The sequence below is a fragment of the Heloderma suspectum genome, chromosome 10 (assembly GCF_057233095.1).
Source record: "Heloderma suspectum isolate Gila_16-S chromosome 10, 16-S_ref, whole genome shotgun sequence".
In the NCBI taxonomy this organism is placed as follows: Eukaryota; Metazoa; Chordata; class Lepidosauria; order Squamata; family Helodermatidae; genus Heloderma; species Heloderma suspectum.
Genome location: NC_139467.1, coordinates 1,402,860 through 1,424,649, shown reverse-complemented (window position 1 = coordinate 1,424,649; position 21,790 = coordinate 1,402,860). Strand labels below are relative to the sequence as shown.

The following is a 21,790-nucleotide window of genomic DNA, read 5'->3' as shown; positions in this document are numbered from 1 at the left end:
CCGCCTAGAGTGGCCAGGTAGTTGGCCAGATGGGCAGCTAATAACTCTAATAGATGGATGGATAGATAGATAGATAACAGGGACACATCCCACACCCTGGACAACGGAGATGCAAAATACCACCAAGCTCTAGAAGAGTTGGTCATGGAACTGACCAGAGGGGCGGCAGCCCTGGGCTGAATCCTGAGTGGTGCCCTGGACCTGAAGGAGGATGTAAATGACATCAAACTGACTGGGAATAGTAACTAAAATGCTATCAAATTCAACTCCATGTTGCCCAGAAAGTCCAACACAGGTTTCAAAAGAGGAAACTTCTACAAAATATGGGGATTCATTGCAAGGAAGAGTCAAATTACTTCAGTATTACTCAAAACCAGAACAATAGAAGCTCAGCTAGAATGATCAGGAAAGGCACCCCCAAGTCCAAGAGCATGCCAGTGTGGTTAACAAGCTGAGTTAAGGAAGCTATTAGAGAAAAGCAGGCACTCTTCAGAATACAACTCTTGCCCAAAGAGAACAAAAAGGAACACACTTTTGGAGAAAAAATGCAAGCAGATAATAAGGGATAAATAAAAAAACAAAAACCATTGTGCATATCCCTAAAAACCATTATGTAGCACAATAATATATATTTAAATACATCAGAAGCAAGAAACTAGCTTGGCATTTGGACTATTATATGGCAAAGGAGCAAGAGAGACTGTAGGGAGTTCTTCGAGCTGGCTTTCACCATAGAAAATGTTGGACAGATATCTGCACCTGAGCCAGTTTTTTCAGAGGGGCATCTGAAGTCGAACAGAGGTGAAGAGAGGTGAGTTTTGGGGTTGGCGAATAAAAAGCCAACAAGTCACTGGGTCCAAGTGGCATATACCCCAGTTCTTAAAGAGCTCAAATGTGAAATTATGAATTTTCTAACCAAAATACAAACTGGTGTAGAGAAATTGTATATAAAGTGGATAGCAATAACACTAGAACTCAGAGGGGTCATCCAGTGAAACTGATTGGTGTGAGATTCAGGACAGGAAAGAGAAGGTCCTTCTTGGCACAACGGTTCATTAATTTATGGAACTTACTGAGGTTCCAGATCAGGGTTCCGAGTTGCACGGAGGTCCAGCTCCATGGACAGAGGCTTCTCCTCCTGCAGACAGTTGCCCTCGGCACTTGGAGGACAGTGCCAGAGGGAGTCGGAGCTGGTGCATTGGTCCTTGCTCCCCTCCTCGTGTGTACACCTACTCGCTTGAATGACATGAGAAGGGGGTCGGACAACTTCCTGGAGGGTGGGAGGTCTGTCTATGGCTACATGACTCAATGGAACCTCCAGGGTTGGAAGCACTCTGCCTGTCCCTGGGGGCAGCTGCAGGGGGAGGGGAGAGCTCTGGCCTCCATGCCCTGCTGGGGGGCTTCCCAGTGGCATCTACTTGGCTGCTGGGAGAAGGAGCAGCCTAGCAGGAGCCAGACCCTGGCAGGATGCAGCACAGCTCTGGGGATGTTCTTCATGAAGATCAACTTGGGGGAGTGTTGAGGGAACACACATTTTGCAGCCATTAAGGGGCATGCTCCGTGAGATCCACTGAGGATCCACTGAGGGGCATGCTCTGTGGGATCCACTGCTTTTGCTGCAACAGGAGCACAGCCACTTCCTCCCCGGAAATAAGCACAACTCAGCTGCACTTTTACACACACACACAACACACACCCATGCCCCCCTACAGATTGCCAGCTGAAGCCAGGGAGGAGGAGGGCAAAGAGAACCCACGGGGAGGTTGCGGCCTGGAGAATGTTGAGAGAGAAAGAGCACCAAGCTCAGGCAGAAAGCAAGCTAGCCTTGGTCCTGGGAGGCCCGAGTTCAGGTCCCAACCCAGCTGTGGACTTAACACAGGAGTGGGGAACCTCAGGCCCGGAGTCCCAATCCAGCCCTCCAGGGTTCCCCAGATGGCCACGCCCCCTTTTCCTGGTGACACCCGCTTTCCCCCAACAGCAGATCATTTGCTGGCTTCCCAGCTGTTGCCTGTTTTTCCTGCCCATTGTAGAAGGCGGAAACGCCTCTTCTGAGGCCGAGTCCCTGGCAGGGAGAGCTTGAAACTAAAATGTGCTGGTCCTTTTCGGATTCTGGCCCCACCCCTTTTGCCGCTGGTCCTGCCTGCCACCCGGGGCCTTCTCCGAGGTGGAATGTGGCTCTCGGGCAGAAAGAGGCTCCCACCCCGGATGAGACGCTGGCCTCTGCGGGAGGCGCCTGCTGCCCACCTGGGAAATGGGCACAGCAGCTGCCCCTGCAACAGCACGTGGTGCCGGAGCTGCCCCCGAGTGCTGCTCTCCCCCCAGAAGTACAGCTGCTGAGGTTCCTGGGGGGGACAGCCCCTCGCCTCAGCTTGTGGTGCCGCAGCCCGGCCACCAGCCTGCCTCCCACCTTGGCTGTCTGCTGCAGCCAGCCCCCAGGAAGGGGGCCCCACTGTGGTGCTGGGGCTGAACTGCCACGGGGCAGCGGGGCTACTTACAGGTGCCGCCGCCCAGCCCCGGATGCACAGCTTCCTGGCGGCGCGCCCTCTGCAGCGGCAGAAAGAAAACGCTCCGTGAGTTGTCCAAGCTCCTCCACCCTCCTGCAGCTCTGGTGCTCCTCCTCCGCTTCTGTCCACACCCCGGGGGCGCCGACGATGCCGCAGCAGGTGAACAGGACTGGACCGGGCCACCTGGGCCCACTCCCAGTGCCATTGCGGCTCACGAATCAGACCTGCCCGTCTCCTGCCATGGGCATACCCAGCTGCCTCCCGCGGGGCCCATACGGGGCTGCGTCGGGAAACCCCCCTCCGGGCGCCCCGGCATATTAGGGGCAGAGCAGCCGCACTAAGCCAGGCCGCTGGCTTATTTGACTCAGCACTCAGTTTCCCAAGCAGAGCTTATATTATTTTTAATTTATTTAAGAAACATCTAGCTCACCCTGCAGGTGCTCATAGCTTCCCAGGGTGGCCAACCATGATAAACCCAAGCAAATCGAAATCCCTCTGAGAGGATGAAATGTGACAGCACAAACCAGCTGCGGTGGAAGTATCCAAGTTGGCTCAGAACACTGGATCGACCCCAGTGTCAAAAGGGCCTGAGCATGTCAAAGTCCTTCTGCACGGGTCACAGAGGAGGGAGCAGGGCTGGGCCAGGCACCCTTGCTGGGCAGCGCACACCACCGTCTGTGCGCCGCAACCGGGAAGATGCCCAAAACCGACTGAGGAGAGTGGAGAAAGGTTGCCAAGGCTGATAACAACCACTGGGCAGGTTCACGCAGGAGGGCGAAGGCGGCGCCCCTGGGAAGCGCAGAGCGCCATGGCATGGCGGTGGGCCAGCAAGGCTGCCAGGGCAGGGGCCAGAGTCAGGCCCTGCAGCTGGGGAGGGGGGCAAGTGGCCACCAGAGGGTGGCAGGTGAGGAGGGCACCAGGGCAAACACCCTGTTATCCCTGTAGCCATGACAGTGCTAGGATTTCAGTGAGTTTACACTATATCACTGCACGTGCTCAGAGTAGCTCTTTCTTCTTCTTCCCCTCCTCAGGGTTTGAAAACAGCTTTGCTGCTGCTTCACAACTGAAGTAACATGCATGACTGTCAAAAGGGGGCTTGCTTAAGGCCAGGAAGGCCACAGTCCTATGGACTCTGACCTGGGATAAGCCCTATGGAAACAGGGGGGCTTACTTCTGAGCAGGCACGCCTAGGACTGCAGTCTGTCTAAAATGAGCCAGCTGCCCCACCACTACCCACCCTGCAGCAGCCCTTGGGGCTCCAGCAGACAGGCCTGTCCTCCCCCTCAGACCCCTGTGGCCTCACTCCTGCCCCCAGAGGAGGCCCCCTCCTCTTTGCCCCTGCCCAGCCAGCCATCGCTGCGGCCCGACCTGCCCTCCCCTGCAGCCCAGGCTCCTTCCCTGGAGGAACCCCATGCTCCAGCCTGTGGGTAGCATTTCATTCCCACGCTCGGACTCCGGGGACCCACACCACGCCGTCCCCAAAAGGTCGTGGCTCACTGCCGTGCATTCCCAGGCCCAGAGGGACAATGGGGAGCTGCGTCTTGGCAGAGCCGCACGGGCATCGCTGGCATTCCAGGAACAGTTCCTAACACCCCCTCCTCGGAGCCTGCTGGAACACGGGCCGCTGGCAGCCCCTTCTGCGGCAACCCCCGCATGAGCTGCGGGTCTGAGATCTGAACGCGGCTGGCCTCTGCTGCCCAATGCGGCTGGCTTTCCCAGCGTGCCTCTGGCTCCTCGCACGCACAGACAGAGTTTGAAGAGGGCTGGCGCTGGGGAGCCCCCCCACATGCTTCTGGGGGGTGGCCAGCTCAGGAATCCCGACAGGGCTCAGGGGCAGCATGAGCACAGACGAAATGGCAGAGACCAGGCGCGTGCCGGTCACGGGGTCACCCAGGGATCAGCTGACCACAGCAGTCACAGGACAGGCGCCAGACAGCGCCTCTTCGTGCAAATAGCCTGCAATTTATTTATTATTATTAAATTTATTAATTGCCCATCTGGCTGGTCACCCAGCCACTCTGGGCGATGTACAACATACAATAAAAACAGTTTAAAACAATAAAATTCTACAATAAAAACATTTTCTAAAATACCCTAACCCACCCCAAATGCCTGTCTGAACAACCACGTTTTTAATGCACGACGGAAGCTCATTAAAAGAGGGGGCATGACGGAGTTCCCTAGGGAGGAGTTCCACAGAGTGGGGGCCACCACAGAAAAGGCCCTCTCCCTCGTCCCCACCAGTCTAGCTGTCCTGGCTGATGGGACAGAGAGAAGGCCATCCGAGGCTGATCTTGTTAATCAAGGGCCACGTGGGGATGGGGACCACGTGGCCCTTGGGATGATCATGGACTGCAACTCCCCTCACCCTGCACCGCTACTGGGAGCTGCAGCCCACCAACACCCGGGGGGCCAGGCTCCCATCTCTGGGCTAAACTTTGAGGCAGGCAGCTCGGCGGCTTGGAAAAGGGGATGCGGCAAGTTGACGAGGGAGAGGAGCGGTCCTACCCAGGGTCAGGAAGGTGTCAGGAGCCTCCAGCTTCAGGAGCCTGATACCTCTACGTGCCAGATGCTGGTGACAAACGAGAGGGAATTGAGGGCCCCTTGAGGCCTGGGGGGGGGTGCCACCAGTGTTGCAAACCAAAAACGGGACTCGATGGCTATTGGTCTGGTCCAGCAAGGCAGCCGCTTCCGATTCTGCCTATGCAGCCCCATCCCCAGAATTGTCTGGGGGCTCAGCCACACTGGGTGTCCGTCTTGCTCAGAACTCCATCTTCCAAACAGAGTTTAATTTTTTTAAAAAACATGTAGTTTTCCTGCCCAAAAATTTACCCTACCCTTCAGGTGGTCACCTCCCCCGGCCCCAAATGGAAACAAATATAAAAGCAAAACAACAAAGACGTACAAGGAGGACAGGTAAAATGACAGCACAGAAGAGCAGCAGCGGAAGGCACAGAAACTAGATCTTCCCTGCCATGATTCTCGAGATGTTTTCAATCAGGAACTGAACAACACAACCCCACAAGTCCCTTTCACTTCAATGTGGCTTACTCCCAGCTAAGTGGGTCTAGGACTGTACCTTCAATCCACCGCTGTATCCCCTGCCCCACATCCTACTCCCCAAAGTGGTTGTAGCACATTGAAAATTGCAGCCCTTGTCAGCAGAGAAGCAGCAGTCAGGTATGTGGGGGCAGTGGGATTGTGGCCTGCAAGCAGGGGAAGGAGAAGCAAAGGCAGGCCAGGGGCCCTGGGGGGGGCCACAGGTGCCTGGAGGAGATGCGCTCCCAGGACCACCTGGGATCCCTTTTCTGCTCAGCTTGGCCGCCCACCCCCTCCCCCTGGCCTCTGAACATAAAAGGCCATGGAGAGATCTGCTCCCACTCTGGGAGCAGCACAATAAGGGACTTGTTCAGGTCTCCCTCCTCCCGCTGCTCACGGCTTCAGCGTCACCAGCCACACGTCCACGTGGGAGAATGCCAGGCATTCTGTAGGCTCAGCAAAAGGGGAGTGGGCTGGAGGAAGACAACCGCAGCCCAGACCAGCAATAATGCAGAGCAAAAAGGAGGCCTGGAAAAAGCATTCAGTGGGGTCTGCCCACCTCAAGGAGCTATGAAATTGAGCCAGCTTGCCCTTTGAGTGGGGACAGACTAGATGACGCTGAAGCACCCCAGAAACTCTTAATGCAAACGCTGAGGAAAGCTGTAAGGTCCTCCTCGAGCCAAAAAGCTGGGATACAAACTGCAGAGTGAGACAATTTGTTTATGGCAAAGGAGCCTCTCAGTACAGCCATGGCTATTTCGCATTTACACTGCACTTTATTTTTCACGTGCAAAACTTTTTGCCAACCTCAGAGCCTGACAGCCCATCTCTTCTGCTCCCTTCTCACTTTTTCCCCCCTTCTCTGGCCTGTTTCACACAGGCACGCACACACTGCTTTGTCACACAACATGGGCCCATGATTGGCAGCTGCTGATGCATGAATCAACTACAGGAAAAGGTCCAGAGAGGTCAGCGATGGTCCAGTCTACACACACCACTCTTCAAGGGATGAACCCAAAGGTACGAAACAGCCCCTGTGGGAGCAGAGCAGGAGTCCAAGCATTTCGCGAACCAACGTCAACCCGCTTCTGTGGACAGGGGCCTGGAATCACATCGCACATGCTTCCCCCTCTGGCCGCAGTCTGGCCTGGATTCAGCCTGCTGGCCAGCTCCAGATAGCGTGAGCAGGCTGGCGGCTAGTGCTGGGGGCGCTGATCTAGGATGACTCTGTGTCCTGCTTTACAGAGGACAGCCCTCTGTCCTGAAGGGCTGTGCAGTTCAAGTCTGGTTTAAATACAAAGGGCTGAAGGGAGTGGGGGGCTGCAGTTACACGTCAGCAGTGCTTAGCACCTGGGCAGCAGACTGAACAGGCAGGCACAGACACAGGAACGTCGGAAGAGCCCCGAGGCTGCATCAGATCACGGGACTATGTAGTCCAGCATTCTGTTCACACAGTAGCCAACCAGCTGCCCTCAGGAAATGAGTGCAGCAGCACCCTCTGGCCCATGTTCCCCAGTATGCACATAGGCATACTGCCTTTGATACTGGAGGTAGCATATCACCATCAGGACTAGCAAATTCCATAGTTTAATTATGCACCGGGTGAAGAAGTCCTTCCTTTTATCTGTCCTGAATCTCCCACCAATCCGCTTCATCGGATGACCTCGTTGGGTTCTAGTATAATGAGAGGGAGAAAAATGTCTCCCCATCCACTTTCTCCACACCAGGCATAATTCTGTAGACCTCCATCACGTCTCCCCTGACCCTCCTTTTTCCCAAGCTAAACAAGCCCAGCTGTCGTGACCTTCCCTCATAGGGGAGTTAGGGGCTGGAGCAACCTGGTCACAGTCGTATCCACTCTGGTGAGATGTACTGTATTTCTATTTAAATTATAGTCATTATTTCAAAATTTGCATCTATCTATATAAATCAGCATATGCATGTTTTATACCAATCCAGGTCTTCTTTTGTCCTTTTTTTGGTAGTGCTCATGTGGCCCCCCTGATCCACAAGGCAGGATCAAACCAGACAGAAGGGGGGAGAATGAGCAAAGCGGTGGCAGATGAGACCCAAATGGGGTATGGGGCGAGGGGGGGAGATAGCCAAAGAGGAAGCCCTGCTGGGAAGTTTCTCCAGGCCAAAAGCGAGAGACCCACGGCAATCCAGAGCCAGCCCTCCCCATGCACGTCCCACCCTCTGCCTCCTCCACACCCCCCCATCTCTCCCCCACGTGCACAGAGGCCTATAGGAAGGGAAGGAATCAGCCTTGCCTACTCCCTGCCCCCTCCGCCCATTCCTAGAACTGAGGGAAATGCCTTCTTGAAAGGTACTTCCTTCAACTGTTGTTCTACACATTTCAGGAACAAAAAGAAGAGGGCGAGTGTGGGGGGGCACGTGCAGGAGAAGGGGGTAAAGGCAATCAAGGCAGCTCAAGAAGCCCGGGCTGGGGGCAAGGGCAAGCAGAACGCAGCGGGGGGCAGGGGGAGACTGCGGTGGAAAGGGGAGGGTCAGCTGAGCCCCGGCTGGCCCCGGAGCGGAGCGGCCCTCAGCAGTGCCGGGAGAGACCCTACTGGCAGTGAGAGGGAGCGGGCCAATGCCCCCAGGGGATGGTCACGTCTCTGCTGCCATCCCCTTGCCCCCCAGCCCAATGGCACCGAGGTCAAGGGGCTGCAGCTGCCTGCCACCTCTGCCTTTCCTGCCACCACCTGCCCCTCAGCTCTCTGCACCATCTCAGCCAGGCCGGCCGGGTCTGTTCTCCTGCCTGGCTTATGTTAGGAAGCGCCACCTCCCCTGACCACACCATCTTAGTTAGGACATGCAGTGGCTACACACTGCTGGGTGAGGAAGGCACTCTGCACATGCTCAGAGGTGCTGCCATTTCTCGACATACTTCAAAGCTGAGAACAGGGTCCCAAGAGCTCAGCTGTGACCGAAGTGCCTACAGGCAGGCTCAGGTGCTCTAACACCTGGGAAAAGCCGTCCCATTCCTTTCAAAAGCCGAGACTTCTATGGCCTTAGTGCTACTCGAGAGATCTTAAGCCTTCAGAAACCCTTAACAAATGCAAAGCATTAGCTTGGGGAGCTAGTTTTGGACTGAAAGACCCCATTTCAATCCTGCATACTTAGAAAGCTATATTGCATCTACTGAACAATGTGATTTTCCAGCATGCAGTGTTAAGGGCTTTCCTTGGGTCAAGGGATAAAGACAGATGATTTCTACATCACCACTATTTCCTGCACCAAATAGTGCTTTGAGCCACTTGATCTGCAAACCGTTGCTCTGTTAGGGGGACTTCAGTACTCAGCACCCTCACAAAACAAAGCCATGGCAGTTCGGCGCTGTAGCACACGCCTTACCAGAAAGCATTTTTAGGTTTAAACTGGCCTAAAATGGGAACCTAAACCCATGTTGTGGCCTGAAATATACACTCAAAAAAGGCTCAAACAGCAGCAGGAGAGGGAGGGACTCAATGTGCTTTTTCAAGTCATGAGTGTGAAAAAATTGTCCTCTTGAAAGAAATATTTTGTGCAGTTTATGTTTCAAGTTTCTCAGCCAATCCCAGGGCTATTAAACATTTATGTCCCATCTCCAGAGTGCTAAATGCTGGGTGTTCACCTGAACCCCCCTCATCCAGTGCTGGCCATCAGTCACTGTCCTCCACTTAAAATTAAATTAGACGCCTCCAAGCAAAGAATTGGCCAATGAGTTCAAATATGGATGTGAAATCCACCCCCACCCCCCTGCAGTATGAGTCCCTTCTTCTCTCAGTCCTGTCTCTGCAGCCCTTTCCCTCAGTCCTCTTTCTCCTGCCCTGCCCTTTGGTTCTTGTTTCTCAGACTGTGGGCTGCTCTGTACCCAGCCACCTTGCCTATTGGCTCCCAGCCCCTTAGCTTCCCTGACCTGTCAAGATCTCTTTCCAGGCCTCAATCTGTCCCACAAAGATAGCTACTCCCTCTGGAGCCTTTGTGAGGTTTTCACCCCAGCCAAATGCACAACCTCCCCTTCCCTCACAGAAAGTGGACACCAAGCATTCTGACAGCTTTGTCTCCTGAGCACTTGTGATGTGCGTAAACTTACACTATGAGAGTCGCTCAGCCATTCTGTGTCAAGAGGCTTCCCCAACACAAGTATACAGACTGCAAGCCCTCTGGGGCAGGGACCATGTAGCCACTTCTGTGGTCTATGCAGCACTGAGCACATCACTGTTACTTGATAAATCAGTGTTGAGTAGTTGGGAAATCAGCTAGCAATGCCACAAAGGTACTTGAGGGTCCAAAAAAAGCCTCCCGGATCTACAAGCCGAATCCAAACAGCTCTCTGCGACTCCCTTCCTGAGCCGGAGAATCAGCTGCTGCTTTAAGCAGTCAACACAGCAACACAAAGGGAACCATCTTTCCTTCGGCGCCAGCGTTCCTGATCCAGTTAAAGCAGGAAAGAGCCATTTGCTCCGTTAGTGGCTTTTAATTGGGAGCAGCTCTCCAGCTACTGAAGAAGCGGCTGCCTCTTGGAATGAGGCCTGCCCCTTGACCACACAGGCTGCATCCAGCTGGGCTGCCGCTCTGGGCTGCTGGGACCCAGGGCCACGGGCATTCTCTGGGGCAGGCCAGAGCAAGGAAGTTGTCATCTTCCAGGCTGCAAGATAGACAGGCTGCCCCGCCCCTCTGGTAACGCATGTGCAGCTGGGCTGCTGTGGGCTCTGGCCAAAAACGCAGGGAAGGAGAATACCGGTTTGTTCTCTTCCCCGTAGGACGCACAGGCCAGGGGCTGAGGGCAAAGGAGAGGAAAGCCTACAGCCCTGTGGGGAAGAAGGAGGAGCGAGGGAGAGGGCAAAGGGCACATCAGGCCCTGCTCCAGTTGGACTGCCCCTCCTTGGGGAGATGAGAGGGGGGAGCAGGGCCATTCCACCAGCCCTGCTGACAGTCTACCTAATTCTTTTTTCTCCCTCTTCCCTCCCCATTGCCTTTTCCTTGTGTGTCGTGTCTTGTTTAGATTGTAAGCCTGCTGGCAGAGACTGTCTTCTTTGTTCATTGACTGTAAGCCACTCCGGAAGCCTTTTTTGGCTGAGGAGCAGGATAAAAATACAATAAATACATAATAAAATTTTTTAACTCCAGGCTAGTGTTGGAACAAGCGGTTCAACAGTTTTGCTCATGCAGCTTTGGAAGCTTTGCCTCTCGGGGTGGAGGACAGATCCTCGCAGCCTCTCTGGGCTTACCATATGAGGCAGGCTGAGGTCACGTGCAATGGCACCCCCCCAGTGCCTTTCTTTCATGCCCTGGAGAATGTGTGGCCACTTTCCCCACTGCCATTCCATGCATTCAGCTACAAAGAAACCCACATCAGAGGCCATGGCTTTCAGGCAGGGCTAAGCCCCTGAACCTCTCTTTTTAGAAGTTAAGCACTGTGTAACAACCAGAAGGAGCAGCTGCTGCACCCCTCACCCTGGAAAGGAGATCGGGGTGTGTGTGTGTGGGGGGGGTCACTGTCGCAGCACTGCCAGGCTGTTCCCACAGGAGAAACTGCCTGGAATCCAAACACCCCAGATACTATAAGATGCAAACGTGGTCCATCCATTCCACACCACCCTCCCCAAGGAGCAGAGGTTAGAGACCAAGGGCTTTCTGCTGAGGTCAGAAGATTAAAAACAAGTCCATCTTGCAGAAGCAACACTGGGAGGTGTGCCAGGTATCGGCCAAGAAATGGGCAGGTTCTTGGACCAAACTCCCTTTCCTGTTAGCAGAGGAAATGCGCCTGGCTTCGAGTCAGAATTCAGCGAAGGCACTGGCAGGCAAGACAGGATGTGAGAGAGGAGATGGTGCGTACACAGAGTGCCCCCCTCTGGGCACTGCACGATCTTGACCAGCAGCACCCACACATCTGGAACTAGGGAAGGGCTCCAGGGTCAGTGGACAGGCCTTGAGAATAGTCCATATCCAAGCACTTCTGACGTTAGGCAATTTACACTAGAAACAAAAGTGGCATAAACCCACCCCACGCCTGGGCCAATGCAAAGACGTGTTCTGTGCCTTGGCCACCCTGACGGTATCTTGAAGGCTCCCTTGAACGCGGCCTGGCCCTGGAGTGGATTCTGGTTTATCTGGCCCTACCTGAGAGGAGCCCCATGGTCAGCCATTTCCTGGGCTTCTCGGCCTCCATCATAGAATCATAGACTAGTAGGGTTGGAAGGGGCCTACAAGGCCATTGAGTCCAACCTCCTGCTCAATGCAGGAATCCAGGTCAAAGCATCCCTGACAGATGGCTGTCTAGCCTCAGCTTGAATGCCCCCAGTGTGGGAGAGCCCACCGCCTCCCTAGGTCATGGGTGCCATTGTCGTATTTCTCTAACAGTCAGGAAGCTTTTCCTGATGTTCAGCTGGAATCTGGCTTCCTGTCACTTGAGCCCATTATTCCGTGTCCTGCACTCTGGGATGATGGAGAAGAGATCCTGGCCTTCCTCTCTGTGACAACCTTTCAAGTACTTGAACAGCGCTGTCATATCTCCCCTCAGTCTTCTCTTCTCAAGGCTCAACATGCCCAGTTCCTTCAGTCTCTCCTCACAGGGCTTTGTTTCCAGTCCCCTGATCATCTTTGTTGCCCTCCTCTGAACCCTCTCCAGCTTGTCTGCATCCTTCTTAAAGTGTGGTGCCCAGAACCACACTTTAAGAAGGCCACCCACCCTTGCCCATAGATTGAGGCTTGCATATAAAGGCGAGGCCAGGCAGGGGCCTCCCTTGTGCCTGTCCACTTCCACCCAGCCCTTAAGTGAAGATCCCTCCTTGCCATGCTGACCGCACCACCGGAGCTCTAATATATAACCAGTTATAGGGAAGAAATGTCCCCTTCCTCCCACTTTATGTGGAGAACATGCTCCAGATGTTCTACTCTTCACAGAATTGTAAAAGAATCCCAGCACACCAACTTAGAAAGACACTTTTCATACTGGGGAGTGCCAGATAAAAGAAAGGACATGAGAGGAGAGCAGCAGTGTGGGAAAAGCACTCACAGAGCAGTCAAGAAAGTGAGCCAGGTCATACTCTGCAGGGAAGTTGCACATACTGTGACCCGCAGGCTACACTTCCACCATTACACTCACTGTGCATGCGTGCACACACCACTGCCCCTTCCACAAGCACTCCACAGCACTGACCTGCTTTGTGCAGGCTGCCCCAGGGCAGGGTGGCTTCTCAGTCCGCTGGGGAAGCAGTGAGTACAAGACTTCAGAGCTGAGGGTGGAGCTGCCCAGTGTCAGCGTGGCAGGTCCCAATCCATGATCTCAGGGGCTGGTACAGCCAGCTCTATGTGGGACAGCAGGAGAAAGGCCTGGCCCCGCCAGACACCCCCCACCCATCCAACCACCTTAGTCCAGCAGGGCAGCCTAGCCACAAACCACAGCGCTGGCAGAACCAGGAGGGCTAAGCTGGCTTTCCCCAACCTGGGGCCCTCCAGACTACTGCTCTCATCGTTGCCACGGCTGGAAATGGGACCTGTAGTCCAATTCATCTAGAGGGCACCAGGCCGGGGGAGGCCAGCCCAGCTGAACCCACCTGCTGAGCTCAGCTTCCCTCAGGGCCTCTCCTGCAGTTCCCCAGCCCCGATCCAGCCTCCTGGGACCCCAAGGGCAGCTGCAGCCCCCCCCCCCCACTGCTGGGTTGTCCTAGGGCTCCTGAGAGCAACAGAGCCTGCCTCTGCCTTGCCCCGGACCCCTGGCTGGAGGCACAGGGCTTGCAGGTGGCCCCTACACCCAAACAAAGACAAGTGGGGCCCCGGCAAGATACCTCATCTGAATTTGAATGAGCTCTGAGAACTACTGATAGTTTCATTTTATTATGAATAATTCTAATCATCCTAATACACGGGAAAAGGGAATTTTTAATGAGTTTCTCGACGCTCCGCTCTTGACAGAGGTGAGAAACACGCCGGAACTTCGCAGCCCAAAAGGAGGGGGCGCCTCAATCCGGAACTGTGGCAGCCCCAGATCCCTTCTCCTCCCAACACTCCCTCCCTTTTCGCGGCCCGGACTGCTGCCGAATACAGCTGAATAAAGCTCTCCCGCGCACTCACCGGGAGACCGACGGAGGAGAGGCACCCGGGGCCGAACCCTTTGCACGGGACAGATTCTTATCCTGCCTTTCCACCCAACAGACGGTGCTCGAGGCGGCCGGCAAAGCAGCCTGACCGGAGAAGAAGAGGGCCCCTCCCGTCAGGCTGGCCGCCCCCTCCTCCCGCACAGCAGGCGCTCCGGCCTCGCTCTGCGCCCACCACGGGGCAGCCCCGCGCGCGGCCTCCAACCCGGCGGCGCCTCGGCAGAAGAGACCCCGCGGCGGGCAAGCTTCAGGCGCGGACCTGCCGCGAGCCTCTGCCCGGCCCGGGCGGCTCCCTCGCGGCGCTGCACAGAGGGGCTCAGCAGGGGCGAGAGGCCCCGTCGCGCCCGGCCCTCGAGCGCCTGGTGAGGCGCCCCGGAGCACGCGGACCCTGGGCCCCGAGCGCGGCGGGCGCCCCCGCCACAGTTGCGCGCGCCTTACTGGAGTCGGGGCTGGGTCAGAGGAGGGCTCGGCTCCCCCGCGACGGCTGCGGGCCGAGAGCCCCCGTGGCCCGGACGGGAGAGCCCCCCGCCCCGCTCATCACACGCGCCTATCCAGCGGGGGCTTTCCGAGCGCGCGGCTCGGCTCCGCGCGGCTCCTTCTCTGCCTCGCCCGAGGGAGCCCCGCCACGCCCGCGGCTGGCTCCAAGGGGGCGGGAGGCGGGCGAGAGAGGCGCCTCCTCCGGGCTGCCGGCTCGAGCCCTCCGGTCGGGGCGGGAGGAGGGCCCGCTCGTCAGCCCGCCTCCGCTGCTCCGGGGCTGCGCCGCGACGTCGACTCCGCGCCCGAGGGTTGGCGGTCCGGGCGGGGGCCCGGCTCGGGCCATGCTGGGGCCCCACGCGCGAGCGAGTCCGCCCTGCGCCGCGGCGCCAGATGCGGGGAAGGCGCGACGGCGGCCTGGCGCACTTACCCGGCCCCGCGCCCGGCGCTGCGTTGCGCTCGGCGAAGCTCCGCCGGTCTGGGCGGCCGCCGCCGGGGACGCGCGGCCGGGGCGCTGCCGGGCAGGAAGGGGGCGGCTCCGGCCGGCCCTCCAGCCCGTGGGCGCCCAGCTCGGCCAGGCCCGGCCCGGCCGGGCGGGACGACGCCGAGGAGGGGCGGGCCAGAGCCGGCCCCGCCCGGGGAGGGGCTGCCGGGCGGGAAGACGCCGCCCCGGCGAAGCCCCCGCCGGCTCAGGGCGCTGCCTCTTCTTCCCTAGCCCGCCCCGCTCCGTCTGCGAGGCCGAGGGGCTCAGGGCACCCTGGCCCTCTGCACATGCTCCGAGGCACAAGCGTCGCGTGGCCTCGGCACATGCCGACTGGGGAAAAGAGGCCGCTCCTGCCCGCCCGGAGCCAGGAAACAGATGCTGCGAAGGACGGGGGGGCCGGGCCCGGGCGAGAGCCAGCGGGCGGGCAGCACCTGCGGGGCGGCGCGGCGCGGCGCGGCTTCTCGGCCGCTAAGGAGGAGCGCTTGGCGCGGCGGCGGCGGCGGCCCGAACAGAGCCCATGCTTGTGGGAGGCCTTTTATAAAACGGAGGCGGCGCAGGGGGTTCCGTTCAAAAGGCAGTCAGAACCGCGGGGGCCTGCGCGGTGAAACAGGCCGAGGCTGGACGCCCAGACCGCTCGTCCTAGCGCCCCCCCCCCCCGCAGTTCGAAGTACTTTGGCCGCAACGTGCCAGCAGCTCGGGCATACAGAACTGCGTTTCACGGTCGCCCCCACCTTGCCGCCTAACGGGGGGGGCTCTTGTTCCCCCTTAGGGTCTCGCTCGTCCCCTGGCAACGCCTTTCCTTCTGTGCGCGCCTTCCAGGAAAAGGGCGTCGGAGCACATGCAGCGTGCTAGGGCAGGGCACTCTGCAAGCTTCAGCCCATTTGGGATGACAAGAGGTTTGCGAATTGAGCCCCGTGCACAGGCCCCAGCGCGTAGCCCCCTCCTCCCTCTCAAAGGGGCTCAGGAGCAGAGGGAGCTGCGGGCGCTGGCTGGCAGCCAGGGCTCTCCGGGGTTTCAGTCAGATTTCCCAGCCCCGCCTGGAGGTGCTGCCGGATTGAACTGGGGACCCCGTGCGCGCAAAGCAGGGGCTCTCCCACCGAGCCACGACCCCCCCCCCGCGATGTGCCAGTTACGGCTTGCACAGGAGCACTTAGCAGTGGGCTGCAGCAGCCCATGGCGTAGTTCTGCCTGTGCCACCCTCAGGGTGCCCCCGATCCGCCACAGAAGCAGGCAGAGCAGGCTCCAAGCTGCAGCAACTCAGCTTGCGAGAACGAACACCCTCCCTGCGCCTGGGCTCCAGGGGCATTTCGGGAGGCAACGTGGGCAAGGACTTTGTAACCTGCTTGGTACAGCCAGCCAGTCACCCTCAGCACAGCCTGGCAAGGGGAGAGCAGGAGCCCTTGGCCAGCACTGCCGGGGATCACATTCTCCCGCAGTCCATAAAGGGATTTCATTTCTAGCAGCCTTCTCCCCCTCAGAGAGACCCCCACCCCACCCCACCCCCACACACCTCTGCCAAGCAAGGCAAGGGAATTAGCTGGCAACAGGCCTTCACATTTCAGATGATCCACACAGGACCCATGGCACTTTTCTTGCAACAACCAATCTGCATGGTTTAAAAGTCCCCAGCTGCTTAGTAGATCAGAACATCTTCGACATATAAATGGGACAGGAGAGAGCAAAATCCCACCCCCCATACAGAAAATGCACCCCTCTCTTGTGGGGCTGCTGTCATCAGCTGGGCACTGTACAACATTAAGCTGAATTCCACAGCACTGGGACACCATTTAAGTATGAAAAGCAGGACCTGGAACACCCCACCCTTCCCCAGCTCTGCACCATGCCTCCTCCTTACCATAACTGGCTGCTGGGGACCAGGAGACCCCAAACACCTTTGCAAAGCACTCACACATCCTTCCCCTGCTCTGGCACCAGCCAAACCTCCTGCCCAGGTTGCACTCAAAGCTGTGGGGCACAGAAGCTGCACAGCTGCCAAGTGCTGTGAACCCCCCCCCCGCCCCCCATACACAGGCATGAAAAGGGAGCCAGCCAGCAGGATTACTGCAAACCCGCCATCAGCAGTTTGGGCAGCCTCTGAAAAGCAGCCATCCATTGTTGTGCTCGATGGCAGGACAAGCTGGACAGGGGAGAGACAAAAGGACCCCACTTTCCCTGTGCAGGCAGGTTTAACAGGAGGGCAGCCAGCCAGAGGGGGAGCGCCACCTGCCCCACAGTCTTTGTGCATTTCGGAAAAGGGATGGAGGGAGGGCCCAGCTTGAGACAGCCCCCAAATCAGGCTTGGCTGTGGGGCTTCTGATTCTGAGGACCCATGCATGAGGGGGCAAGCAGACTGGGGAGTGGAAGCGAGCCCTTGGGAAGGGCCATCACTCCATGGTGGAGCATGTGCTCTGCATGCAGGAAGTACCAGGTCCAATCCTGGCAGCGTCTCCACGCAGGACTGGGAAATAGCTCTGGAGAGCCATGGCTGCCAGTCAGTGTTCTGACCTGGGATAATCCAACAGCTTCTGGGAGCTCCTCCTCAAAGGCCTGGCAGCCCTGGCTGAAGTTCCCCGCCCTTTGCTCAGCTCCAGGGTTCTACAGTTGCACTCCCTGCTCCCCACCCTCCTGAGAGGCACACTTTTCTTGAATCACCTGGGAGCACAGCCAGCAGTCCAGTGGCTCCAGATGTGGGAGACCTGGATCTGAGCAGCTCCTGCAGGTGCTCCCTGTCATTCTTTCTTCAGCCTCAACTCCCCAGCTGTAAAATGAGAATACGAGTGATATACGCAGCCCTCAAGGGTGTTGTGAGGGCAAACGCTGGAAAACTGCACACTATGATGCATCACCCATAGTGCTATAACTTGCAGAAATTTAGCCATGATGTGTGTAAGGACAGCTGCTGCTTGCCTAGGGAGAGAAGCAGTGTTTCTTGGAGCAAGAGACCAACCGTGAGCTTCAGCAGCAGCTCCCCCAAACGGGGCCTGGGGCTGCCCCTGTGTCTGGATCAACCCCTTTCAACATGGCCGGGCTGACCTGTTGCCCCCGTGTCATCTCTCTCATGCTGTGAGGATGCCTGCTCGGATGGCCAAGCAGGAAGTTTAGGTACACACAGAGGTGCTCTTGACTCCACAGAACCTTCCATGGGCTCCAGAGATGGGGCAACACCAAGCTGCCCAGGTTCTGATCATGAGCAAGCTCTAAGGAGCAGTCTAGGGGCCCACTCTGCAGCCTCCACAAGCCTGAGCTATGCTGCTTTTCCAGGTGGAGGAGAGGACGTCCCTCCAAATGCTGAGTGCCTCAGTATTCCTCTGAGTCAGCAACCGAGCGGCACCTCTTGCTTCCTGCACCCTTGTCAGCACTTTGCAAATGGCTGATCCCACAAGGTGATAATTGAAGTGCGGGCACCACTGCTCACCCCTGTTCTGCATCTTATGAGCCACCCAGAGAGCTTCAGCTACTGGGCAGTACATAAATGTAATAAAATAAAATATCTGAGCAAGGCCAAACACATTGTTTCCATTGAGGTCTCACGGCATGCTCTGCCACGTAATTTGTTGACCGGGTTGTTTTGCAATGTTCAAGCCCCCTTACAACCTAGAAGGAATATTTTCACATTCGAATATCATAAACACATACACATAGGATTTTGCGACCCATCCCATTCTAAACGGTTCAGACCTTTGGCATTCACCACACGCTCGCAACACTGCAAGATTCAGTTACTCTGCAAGACAGATGGATAGATGGATGGCAGGCAGTGTGCTGGCCAGATAGGTGCAGCTGCCAAGCCAGCTCTGGGCACGTGTACCAACAAGGATGAAAAAGGAATTACTCTGTTTGGGTCTCTGAGGAGGAGGAATAGGGGAGCTCCTTTTATCCAAGTGCAGAAGTGAGAAAGAGTCACTGCTGTGATTCTCTGGGCCAAGGGCGGAAAGCAAGCCAGTTCCAACGACAGAACAAGGAGCCAAAGCTATATTTGAGTCCCGCTGGGAACAACACTCCTTTCTGTGGCAGCAGGTCAAACGTCAGGAGGATCCAGTACAAACACCGGACATCCTCGTGAGCAGGGGCTTCCTCAGTATGGCGAGCAACAGGGGCCACGCCCACTGGGGGGAAGGAAGCTGCGGCGGCCCTGGGCAAAGCTGGCCAAGGGATGGCCACAGTGCACTGCTTCCTGCCTTTAACCCTGGGGGGCATCGAGGCCTCCCTTGCTCCTTCAGCAGAGCATCCCCAGATGGGGAGGGGCCGAGGCACTACAGCCCTGGACGGTGCACCCCGAGTCCCAGCAGGGCGGCGCCGATGAAAACCGGGGCATGCTCATAACATCCCCTCTGCTCAGGCCAAGGGATCGTCATGCCAGCTCCCACGAGCACTGGGAACGCTTGCTGCTGCCTGCCGCGGTCGCTTTGCTCTAGGAGGGCTTGTCTGGAAGTTTTTACAACCAGACAGGTGTTTAAAGGTTTGCCAGAAAAAACATAATTGCTTCCCCCACCCCCCTCCGTGGGGATCAGGCGTTCAAAGCCAGCCTCCCCCACACGATATCTGGTGGGCTGCAAACTGCGCAGTATGTTCAGATGGGTGCATCAGAGACAAGTGGCATCGAGGCCCCCACCGCTCCCTGGCCCAGCCATGCAGTGATTTCCACGCTCGGCCCTGGGGAGGGGCCTGAACCCGGGGGCCGCTCCCCCGCCCCCAACAAAGCCGCTCTAGCTGCACCCCCTGGTTCCGCAGAGCGCCCGCCACGCCTTCCTCGGACAGCCCTGGGGAGGCCCTCGGCGTCCGGAGAGGCCTCTCCTCCGGGCCGGCCCGCTGCGCTCTTCGAGCGTTCCGCAGCGCACTTGGCCTCCAGGCGCCGCAGCGCCCGGCCGCCCCCCTCCGGACGTGCTCCGGGCCGCCAGCCCTCCCCTCGACGCGCGCGGGCCCGCGCTGAGCCGGCGGCCAGGCTCCGGAGGGGCGGCCGCCGCTGCGGCGGGGCAGCAGCCGGCGGCGCGCCAAGGCCACCCCCCCCGCGCCGCGGACGCCCCGCGGACAGCGCGCAGAGCTGCCCGGGGCGCGGGGCGGCGAGGGCGGGCCTCCTGCAGCCGGGGCGGCCGAGCCCGACCCCTGCGCCTGCGCCGCCGCTCCGCGGAGCAGCACGGGGCCTCCGGCGCCCCGGCTCTCTGCGCAGCGGCGCCCCGCTGCGGGCTCCAGCCCGGCTTGCGGCCCGCTGGGGCGCCCGAGAGAGCTGCGCGCACCGTCCCCGCGGCCGCTCGGCGGGGCTCCCCCAGCCTCCGGCTCAGCATCCCGCCGGGGCGAGGGCGGCGAGGGCCCGCGGTCCGCGCAGCCGCCTGCCGCGCCCGCCGCCCCCGCCAGGCCGCTCCGCGGGGCCGCACGGCGCGCGCGCCCCGGCCCCAGCGGCGAGGCGGAGGAGCCGCCCGGCCCAGAGGCCGCGGGGGCGCCCTCTGCCGGCTGCCCGCGAAACCCGCCTCCGGCGCGCGCCCCGGCCCGCGAGCTGCGCTCGGGCCGGCCGCTGCAGAGGGCCCCTTCGCGGAAGGGCCGCGGGGCGCCCGCGGGCTCGGCCGGCAGCGGAGGGGCAGCGGGCCAGGCGGGACCCTGCGCTCCTCCCCCGCAGGGAGGGCTCGCCCAGGACGCCCGCCGAGCTCGCGAGGGCTTGCCTGGCCGAGCGCAGCAGTCCGAGTCGGAGCTAGAGGCCGGCCCCCGGCCCGGCCCGGCTTCTGTGGGACTGTTCCGCGGGCGGGGGGCTCCGGGGGCCCCGCCTTCTCCTTGTCTCCTGCCCTTCTCCTTCGTGCTCCTGCAAGGGATGCTGACCACGGGGCCCACCGCAGCCGACGTACCTCGAGCTGTAGTGTGTTGCATCTCCCTTGAAGGTCTGTTCCTAACTCACCACTCGAGTGTTTTGTCTGCATCCCAGGGTACCGACGACGGACGGGCTGATTCGGCCCTCAGGTTATGCGGCCCAGCAGCCAATAAAGAAGAAAAAGGCTTTCACTAGGAGTCGCCCGGAGACCTGTGAGCACTGCCCATTGGATAGATGGGGGGGGGGGGAGATCTCAGAGGCTGGAATGATGGTTGAAGGAAACATACATGCAGCCATGGAAAAACTGGGCACCAGGAACTGCCAGATATGGAAGTTCAAGATGGAAATGGTGCTAGTGAAAGAGGACTTGTGGGAGGTTCTGGAATCAGCCCACCCCGCAGAAAACCCCCAGTCAGGGACCGCAGGGACAGAAAAGCAATGGCAACAATCACTCCGTTAGTTGAAAGTGACCAGTTGCTTCACATCAGAAATGAGGAAGCAGCTAAGGGGATGTGGGAGGCTCTGCAGAAAGTGCGCCAGCCTACCAGCATAAATACAACGCTCTTCTTGCAGACGAAGCTGCTCAAGAAAGGAGCCAGCTTGCCATCCATGTAAATGCAATCTTGCAAATCGCTGAAGGGCTGTGGGCAATTGGCTCAGAGACCCCAGAGGAGGAGGTCGTGGCCATCATTTTGTGCAGTCTAGGCGACTGCTATGAACCGCTCATAACAGCCATGGATGTGCCCCCCAAGCAGAGCTAGAATTGGACTATGTAAAGGCCAGGCGGATTAGGGAGCACAATCGCAGGATGGAAAACGTGGCCGGCAGCTCAGTCAGAGACAAAGGCCACGAGGGAATCAGAACAAGCCTTTAAGGCCAGGACAAAAGAGTGCTGCAGGTGTGGGGCCAGGACACATTTCAGGGGAGACTGTCCTGAAAACAGCCACGAGAGGGAGCCAGAGAGCAGCAAGGGCAGGCGGAGTAAACAGGCGCGCAGCCTCCCCGAGGACTCGTTGCCTCGCACAACCTGGCTTGGGTGCAGGACCAGGGAGCTGGCAGCCACGTGACTACCTGGGGGAGTTCTTCGAGGAACCGGATCACCAAAAGCACGGTTACATCTACCGGGCGAATGGATAAAAGCAGATAGGAGGCACCATAGGCTGTGTAGCCCATTTCCCAGACACAGCCAGCAAGGGCCCTTGGCAGAACCACATGCACCGGAAGCAGTGTGTGCTGGGATGGCACCCCAGAGCTCCCTGGGGCCTGCACAGGGTTGGAAAGCAAAGTGTGGGGTTGAAAGAGCCCCCACTTCACCCCATCATCGAACCAACATGAGTATTTTTGGCTGGGGCATTTAGCACCCCCCCCCCCCGAAATGTACTTAACCCCCTCAATCCCTATATTTAGG

The 21,790-nt window shown here is 58.4% G+C and overlaps 1 protein-coding gene across 11 annotated transcripts in view; it reads right to left on the bottom strand.

Annotated features, from left to right (window-relative positions):
- The window catches only part of PRX (periaxin), a 32,421-nt gene extending 16,334 nt beyond the window's left edge, over positions 1-16,087 (bottom strand). Inside the window, exons 1-3 of one of the 11 annotated variants that reach the window (XM_084814509.1) lie at positions 12,691-16,087; positions 2,496-2,544; positions 1,074-1,236 (exon numbers count right to left, since the gene is read on the bottom strand). The gene's annotated coding sequence lies outside the window, so the exon portion shown is untranslated. Of the gene's footprint in view, positions 1-1,073 lie in introns of all 11 variants that reach the window. The other 10 variants (XM_084814514.1, XM_084814516.1, XM_084814507.1 and 7 more) reach the window with 10 other exon arrangements.
- Positions 16,088-21,790: the final 5,703 nt, after the last annotated feature.